At 49.6% G+C, this 8,358-nt stretch overlaps 1 long non-coding RNA gene and 5 other non-coding genes across 7 annotated transcripts; 1 reads left to right on the top strand and 5 right to left on the bottom strand.

Annotated features, from left to right (window-relative positions):
- Positions 1-2,580: 2,580 nt before the first annotated feature.
- Positions 2,581-6,582, bottom strand: LOC144218163 (uncharacterized). 2 transcript variants are annotated; one of them, XR_013331068.1, is made up of 3 exons: positions 6,342-6,582; positions 5,633-5,762; positions 2,581-3,055 (listed from the first exon to the last, which is right to left on the bottom strand). It is a non-coding gene; the product is annotated as an uncharacterized LOC144218163 (long non-coding RNA). The 2 variants fall into 2 exon arrangements; XR_013331067.1 differs by lacking the exon at positions 2,581-3,055 and adding an exon at positions 5,158-5,251.
- On the bottom strand, positions 3,121-3,192 carry TRNAA-UGC (transfer RNA alanine (anticodon UGC)). The gene has a single exon. It is a non-coding gene; the product is annotated as a tRNA-Ala (tRNA).
- On the bottom strand, positions 5,303-5,374 carry TRNAD-GUC (transfer RNA aspartic acid (anticodon GUC)). The gene has a single exon. It is a non-coding gene; the product is annotated as a tRNA-Asp (tRNA).
- Positions 5,867-5,939, bottom strand: TRNAF-GAA (transfer RNA phenylalanine (anticodon GAA)). The gene has a single exon. It is a non-coding gene; the product is annotated as a tRNA-Phe (tRNA).
- A 1,161-nt stretch (positions 6,583-7,743) lies between the features above and the next one.
- TRNAD-GUC (transfer RNA aspartic acid (anticodon GUC)) lies at positions 7,744-7,815 on the bottom strand. The gene has a single exon. It is a non-coding gene; the product is annotated as a tRNA-Asp (tRNA).
- A 246-nt stretch (positions 7,816-8,061) lies between these two features.
- Positions 8,062-8,133, top strand: TRNAA-UGC (transfer RNA alanine (anticodon UGC)). Its single transcript has one exon. It is a non-coding gene; the product is annotated as a tRNA-Ala (tRNA).
- The last annotated feature ends 225 nt before the right edge of the window (positions 8,134-8,358 follow it).

Genomic DNA, 8,358 nt, shown 5'->3' with positions numbered 1-8,358 from the left:
ACTGGTGCCCTTCCTCCTGCCTTTCTTCCGTCCCCCAAGGATGTGGGTCCCCCGAAGGTCACAGCCACGTATGAGACTTCACTCCGCATCATGAGAAAATCCAAGGGCACACCGATGGGCGGGGGAGAGGGTGACGTCAAGAGCTGGCTGGGAAACGTTCGCCCTGCTTTGTCACTGGTTGTGTAACCATAAAAGGTAATCAAAGGTATCTGCAGCTTCGAGGGGGGAAGAAGAGCCCAAGGGACTCTTCTTTTTCCTGTTTACGGGTGTGCCTTTGCCTCGTGTGGCTGATCGCAGCCGGCTCCAGTTTAAAAATAACCGGTTTCATACCCCACCCATCCTACAATCGGACTTAAAAGTTCCAGTCCTCAGTTATGCCTACCGTAGGAAGGTTAAGGAGTTAGTTAACCTGTTGGGTGTGTGTGTGTGTGTGTGTGTGTGTGTGTAATTCGTTGTTTTTCAGTTGTGGCGACGTACACAACACATAACAAAATTCACACATAACAAAATTCGCCATCTTAACCGTTTTTGAAGAGTACAGTTCAGTAGTGTTCGCTGATGCGGGAAACAAAGGCCAATGAAAAAAATTAAATTTCCTGACAAGTCCTTGAAACAGAGTGACCTTCCTCTAGGAGCTCAGCCGCCTACTTTGCTAAGGGCAAGAGGCAATCTTAATCCTGTAAGTCTCCTTTCACATATAAAAATTCCTTTGGGGGGGGTCCCCGGGGGGCTCAGTCGTGTAAGAATCGGCCTCTTGGTTTCTGCTCCGGTGGTGATCTCACCATTTCTGGAATTTTGAGCCCTGCGTTGGGCTCTTTGCTGGCAGCACAGAGCTTGCTTGGGATTCTCTCAGCCCCTCCCTTACATGGTCTCTCATAAATAAATTCTAAAAAGTAATAAATTCTAAAAAGTAAATAAAACTGCTTAGAACTTCCTTTGGAAACTTCTTTTATCTCTCCCCCACCCCCGAAGATGTATGTTAGCGATCAGACTCTAAAGTTACAGCGCCCACAGATGTACGTCTGAAGGGGCTCGTACTGAGGTTTTACTGGAGGTAGGAAGGTAGTAAATGACCTTTTCCTAACAGTAGGAAACCTTTTTTCCAAAATACCGTGGACGCTTGTGCTGTCCCTAACCCCCTCTCGACTTGAAAGTGTGTAATGGGCCCCTCTTTAAGACCCTAGTGCGGCTCCTTCTGCCCACATGTCCTGTCCCTGTGCTTTAATAAAACCATCTTTTTACACCAAAGAGTCTCAAGAATTCTTTCTTGGCCATTGGCTCCCAACGCCAGCATTTTCTACATCATGAGGTATGCTGTGGGGGAGGAAACATAATTTTCCCGTTACCCTTCTGAGTTCTTAGCTGAGACCTCTGTGGTGAAAGAGATTAACAAGAGAGAAAAATCCCCAGAAGTTTATTAACGTGGATGTCACGCATATACGTGGGAGATACCCAGGACAAAATGAGTAACTCAGAGGTGGTTTTAGAATCTAAGCCTAAATACCATCTGAATAGGGAAAAGAGGAGGGGGATATAGGCCCCTCAAGGGGCAGTAAATGGTTTTTAGGAAAGACAATAGGGTAGACGGGAGTTAGGATAGCGTAACTGTGTGGCGTCCTTACGTCTAGTCCCCTGTGAGAGGAGCCCATCTTCCCTGGTTGATGAAGCTCCGGAGAGGGTTATCCTTGACCATTGACCTTGGGAGGATCTGTGTTTCGGCACATACGGGGACTTCAGACACAGCCTCTCCCAGCATCTGTTGTTCTTAAGTGACTTCAGCTGAAAATAATCTCGGCTAACATACTCTGGTGCCCTCAACCTTCACGCTGCGTCACCTCCAGCCATCTCCAGAATTCTTTCATCTTGCAAAACTGACCCTCTGGCCCCGTTTTAAGAAGTCCCATCTCCCCCTTCACCCAGAGCTTGGCACCCACTCTTCTGCTTTCCGTCTGCATGAACTTGACTGCCCCAGCAATGTCCTATGATGGGCTTTGTTCTTAAGTGTACAATAAAATAGAAGAGTTGAAAAAGACATGTGTTTCAAAGATTCACAACCACTTTTCTAGCAAGCTACATTCCCCAACAAGGCTTATGGGGTTTTATTTTTGCCTTACCAGTGTGCTATCAGAAATATTTAATGATAAGATACAGAGTAAAACAGAAGCATACAATTCGTTTCGTGTTAGGCCCGATAACTTTAGAAATTACCTCAACATTTTGTTCCCTTAACACCTTGTTGACATTTGAAGAGAAATCACCTTCCCGGCAGCTCGTTTAGAAACAGGGGCTGTCACCAAAACGCCACCACCCAACCGGTGAGTCATTTCACAGATTTCAATTTCATCCCAAAAGTGAAGGTTTTGCAAAGAGTCACATCCCTCCGGATCTAAGATGAGATGTTTTTATGATTTAATATATCAGGTCAAATCATGTGAGACACAGACCTGCTGAGTGAGGAATTCATTACTGTAGAGAAAGAGTTGAACCCACAGAAGGCCATGGGGTCCCTTCTTTCAATGAAATGCATCTTTCATCTTTAACAATAAAATACATCATGTGTAAATATAAATAGGGACAATATGTGCATCAAAGTCATTCATTCATTCGTTTGTTCGTTCGTTCATTTGTGGCCTGTTGCTGATGAAGCAGGAAGTAAAATCCTGCCGGCCTGAAATGCTGGTTTTCCCTGGGGTCGCTCCCAGAGTGGTTGGTAATTGACAGCACAGATAAAGGGCAAGGGCCAGCAGTCAGACCTTTGAGCGACTTCCACACTTGCCCTCTGATGGCGGGGCATCAGTCACCAGTCCTTGGGGACTTTTACTGCAGTCACAGTGCCAGGAAAGGGACTGTGACCTCACCAGTTGCTCCTTCTCACTCGTGTGCTGTGTTTCCGTCATCAAGTTTACATTTTTCTGCTAGCAGCTCCCCTCAGCCTCTTCTGACAAAAGTACATCAGGAGTGTCATGGATTTCACGAAAGGGGGACTGTGCCTACTGTGAAAGTCCCATCTCCAAGTGGTGACCAGAGGGAGGGGTACTGATCAGCATACTGGGCACTTTAATGATGAAGAACAAAAGCAGAAAATGAGAATCCAAAGGAAAAAAAAAAACAAACAAACAGTGGAGATGCCGGGGATCGAACCCGGGGCCTCATACATGCAAAGCATGCGCTCTACCACTGAGCTACATCCCCCTCCCCTTTTGCTTGGCTTCCTGAAATTCTCTGCAATACACTATTCTTGAGATTCTCGTCTAAATTGAAGTGTTGTATAATTAAATGTGTGTTGAGGCTTAGCATAAACAAACCAAAAATAAATCTTCCCAGACAGACCCGTTCTAACACAGCCTTGCAATTGAAATGCTAGCTGATTCTAGAAGCAGGGAACAAAAGGAAAGAGATCTATTTTTAAGTGTTGCTCATCGCAGGAAAAAAAAAGAAAGAAAATGAGTTTATTTCCAATAAATTAAGGGCATTGCCTTGATTGAACCTCCATCCAGAGATGTCTGGTCCCCTGCCCTTTAAAACCATTCCAGGGTGAAGTAGGTGATGGGGATTAAGGGTACACGTATCATAATGAGCATCGAGTAAAGCACAGAATTGTTGAATCACTGCCTTGTACACCTGAGACTAAAATAACACCCTATGTTAACTATACTGGCATTAAAATTAAAGACTTAATAAAAAATATTCCAACCTTCAGTAACTTTGAGATTTGTAGACTCCCCTCCTCGCTCCTCCCCACCGCCCCGCCCCGCACCCCGTATTCCCAGAACACTCTCCTGCATATAAAAATAAGCAAATTAAAAAGAAACAGCTCCAGAATCAGGGCTCTGAGGGAGGAATCACTTTGCAATAGCCCGCCAAAAAGAACCATTTTTCGTTGTCACTCAGCACCCCTCTCTTCCAGAATGCGGGGTGTTTATGAACCTGCCTCAGGGAGACAGTACGGAGCGTCCTCTGGGTCCTCAAGGGGCCACGCGGTGGTGGAAGGATGGATGAAGGCAGGGAGAGCACAGAAAATTGAGTCTTTACCTCTTTCCATCAGTGCTTGAGATTTCCTGGCAGGAAGAGTCACTTACTGCGATGGGGAGAACACACCCTAAACTGTCCTGCTTTGTCCCCTTGGGGACAGCTCCCTTCCAGCCCGCTGATGCCTGAAAGCCTCACAGGTAATGGCCTAACTGAGCTGGTGCCCAGGACACCTGCCGGGCAAGTGTGATTTCCTACCCCACCTGCCCGGGCCTCATCCCTAAAACGGAGATCTGAGTAGTACCTCCTCCCCAGGGCGCGCGTGGCCACTGAGCATTTAGAGCAGCGCCTGGTACCAGGCCGGTGCCCGAGCGTGGGTTCTCAGGCTGGCAAATGCCATTGTGGTTATGTGCCCTCTGGCGAGGACAGACCTTGGCCGGGCCTGGAGGGATGGCACCGTAGGTGGCGTTATCTTGGACGAGGTTTGGGAACGAGCTGTGTTCAGTTTAGCAGGTGGCCCTGCTTGCTCTCTTGCCAGACTGCTCTGCTCAAAACAAACCCGAGTATGTTTCCTGTCTAGAGGAAACGCTAGAACGGAATCCAAACTCCTTAGTTTAGCCTCTGACCTTATCCCTTCCTTCTCTCCGCCTCCTACATGCACTTTGCTGTTCCGCAGGTACACTGCTCTCCTTTGCACCTCAGGGCCTTTGCACCTGCCCTTCCCTCTGCCTGCACGGGTGCTCCCCAGACCCTCTCATGAGTAGCTCCTTCTCCCTGTCTGGGGCCTTCCTGTCCGCCTCACTATTTGGGCCTGCGAATCCCACACACTCCTTAGTGTGCCCTCCCTTTTTTTTTTTTCTTTCTTCTTTCGCAGTATTTGTCTCTCTGGGAGACTTTTTTTTTTTTAATACTGTTTGTTTATTGTCGGTGTCATAAGCTCAGTAGGGCAGGGGCCTGGGGAGGCTGAGAGCTCACCCCGGAAGGAGTCTGCAACGAAGTTAAGACAAGAAAACGTTTCCGTGCAGGGTCCCCAGGCCTCGGGTCTCGAATCCATAAACATTTTCCGAGGGCCAGCCTGGCCCGGAGCAAGTCACAGGAGAGGGGAGTATTCGCAGCGGAAGCAGCACTTCCTGGCCTTGGAGGTTGACCGTCCCGTCCTGGGACNGAGACCTTGGTCTTGTTCTTGGAACCGTGGGACACAGGGGACCCGGGGCTGATTTCGGCCGGTTAGGTTTACTCGCTCGGAGAGAAGAGTTTCTGAAACGTGGGAGACTCTGCTTTGCTGGGAAGAGCAGTGAAAATAGTAGTTGAGGATTTGTAAAAGCACAGGCGCCTCCCCGTCGGGGAATCGAACCCCGGTCTCCCGCGTGACAGGCGGGGATACTCACCACTATACTAACGAGGACTAGCCCTGCGCGAAGGCTTTCAGGTTCCCTTTTGAAGGTACGTTCAAGCTCCCCTGTGTAGCAATACGCGTCAAAGGGCTTCATATTTTACTTTATGTTTTTTTTTCCCCCTTTCGAAACCGAAAATGAAGTCCCACTTGATTTAACTCCGTCTTACGGAGGCTGTGTCCTGCTCGGTGCTTGATTTAGTCGCGCGGGTTCGGGGAACAGAAATTCATACCCAGAAATCCCAAATTAACGAGCAGACATCAACAAACCTGTGACAGATGAAGAAGCGTTTTCGAAAGGCGAGAAACGGAGTCCCGAGAAACTGCCGCGTTGGAATTGCCACACGGCGCGCAAGGTCCCCGCCGCTCCCGTTTCCCGTGGGCACCGCTCGGAGCTGTTCTGAAGAAAGTGAAACCGTTTATTAATTGGGAAGAATTAGCCTCCTCTGTACGGGTGATTGTTTTCAACCGCTTTTCGTTGTTTATAAAAAGAAAAGAGGCGACTGCCGAAACCCGGGATCGAACCAGGGACCTTTAGATCTTCAGTCTAACGCTCTCCCAACTGAGCTATTTCGGCTGCCGGTACTACGACGCTGCGTTCAGATCCTCCTGGTCGTGGTGCCCGCCCCGGGCCCTCCGCCCGGACGTCTGACGCGGAAAGTCCAGGATCAGCCGGAACTCAGTCGGCCAGGCTCGCCGGCCTCTACTCCTTCTTGTCCCTCAAGGTCACCGCCTCCGAGAAGCCCTCCGGGATCACGCCTCCCAACCCGACCCCGGCCCCTCAACTGTTTACTGTTAGGTTAGGTCTTGTTTTTCCTTGTCCATTTTCTGTCTCCCCAACTAGAATGACAGACCCCTGAGTCATATGCCTCGGGGGCCTCTGTCGCTTTCAAGGTCTAGAACAGTGCCTGGCACCTGATAGGTGGTTGATAAAGATCTGTTGAATTAATGAACAGGTGAATGGATGAAGGAATCCTACCCGACGCAGAACTCCACTTTCTCAAGCTCCCTTTGTGCATCGGAACACAGTCATCCCTCGCTCACAACTCCTCAAGGTGTGACAGGGATGCTGACCACATCAAGGCGTGTGGAGGCCGCAGCAGCCAGGTTGCGACTTTCCTGGGGGCAGTGAGTGACTCAGATCCGGCCTCCAAGCATGGCCGCCATACCTGTGGCACTTGCTCAACTTCAAGGCATGAAGAGGTCAACAGGTTGGGGGCCGGGCTCGGCTCTCTCTGCTTCTCCTCCTTTTGGGAAATGGAAGGGGAGTGTTGTCTGGGAGGGGTGTGGAGGGGGGAGGTCCTTCATGACGTGAGGTCATTTAATAAGTGTTTGCTAAGCACCTGATGACCGTCTGGCTCAGTAACAAATGCGCTAACCAGATATTCAGTATAATAGCAATGCTAATAAGCAAAAAGACCAAAGTTATTTGTATGTAGGCTTTTCCCTTTGTATTTAAAGTTTGTCTCCATAATGGCAAAATTCCAGGCATGGGGTTATCAGGTTACATGGTGGAATAGACACCCTTCCGGACGCCTTCTGAACAGGCTAAAGCCATTTACGTTGCATCGGCCCATTCCATTCCTTTCTTCGCCAAGTCTTGATCTGTTGTTCAAATAATATTTTTTGTTAAAATTAATTTTTTAAAAATTCGAGGTGAGATTCACATAACATAAAAGTAACCATTTCAAAGTGAACCGTTTAGTGGCATGTAGTATATTCACACAATGGTACAACAAACACCCATAGTTCTTTAAAAACCATTCTTTAGAAATCATTTAAGTGTATCACTTTGATAAAAATCGAATAAGGAAGAAAGGAAGGAAAGAAGGATGGAAGGGAGAGGGGAAGGGAGGGAGGAAGGGAGGGGGTGAGGAAGGAAAAGAGGGAGGAAGGGAGAAGAATAAAATTCAAGCAGTGCAGACGGTACAGAACGGAAGGTGAGAGCCACTCCCCCCACATGCCAGCCCCTCCCCCCAGAGGTGAGCGGTGTCTCCAGCAGACTGTGATTGATGCCACCTTGGCCAAGCAGGTTACGGAGCCGCTTGTCCACCTGCCTGCGGTGACCAGATAGCCCGCACCAGCAGCAGGAGTGCGCGGCTGTAATACTGCAGCCCCGGGAACGCTAAGAGCTGTGTAATTGTTGCTACTCTGATGCACATCAGAAGTAGAAATAATAATATACTCACCAAGTATATATCTTCAAACACAGGGAACCTATCGGGATCACACTGTTTACTGCAGGGGCGTGGAGGAATATCTTTGCAGGGGCCCATTATCAGGTCCAGGGTGAGGTGTTTCTTCCTTTTTCAACGCTTAGAAACGGATGCCGGGGTAATGCGAAGGTAAGCCTTTTTGCGCCTTTAAAACAGGTTGTCAGCCTCCCCGTCGGGGAATCGAACCCCGGTCTCCCGCGTGACAGGCGGGGATACTCACCACTATACTAACGAGGACAAGCTACGCCGAGGGCTCTTGGGCCAGTTCACATAGATACCGCGCCGACCGGCCACCACGCCCATCTATCCGTCACCGGGTCTGTCACTGGCGCAGCGCTGGGCGCCCGGCCAGTGGGCTTCCGGGGCGCAGGGCGGCCTTTTGGAATCGGTAGGACACTAAGTGTTCGGGGAGGAAAAACCGTGGGAAAGGGACGAAGATGTGGCTTCCGATATCCTCATTTCCAGGACGCGGGTTCACGCGTAGGGGATGTAGCTCAGTGGTAGAGCGCATGCTTTGCATGTATGAGGCCCCGGGTTCAATCCCCGGCATCTCCACTCTTATTATTATTATTTTTTGTTCGAAACCCGTCGCACCACCAGAAGGCAAAGCGCGGAAGGGGACCCAGATGCCCCCCATTAGCGGGTGTGAGAAACAAGTCCCCGTGGACACTGCGGCGCTAGGAAACCTCCCCGGCCTGGTCTCAAACGCGGTTACCGGGTAACCCCCTTCCCCGCGGCGATTCTGATTTGAATAGGTCGGCGGAGGGGGGTGTGGCGGAA

The sequence above is a fragment of the Crocuta crocuta genome, unplaced genomic scaffold (assembly GCF_008692635.1).
Source record: "Crocuta crocuta isolate KB4526 unplaced genomic scaffold, BGI_CrCroc_1.0 scaffold29, whole genome shotgun sequence".
NCBI lineage: Eukaryota > Metazoa > Chordata > Mammalia > Carnivora > Hyaenidae > Crocuta > Crocuta crocuta.
Note: the sequence above shows the minus strand (reverse complement) of the source record. Positions and strands in the feature narration are given on the sequence as shown.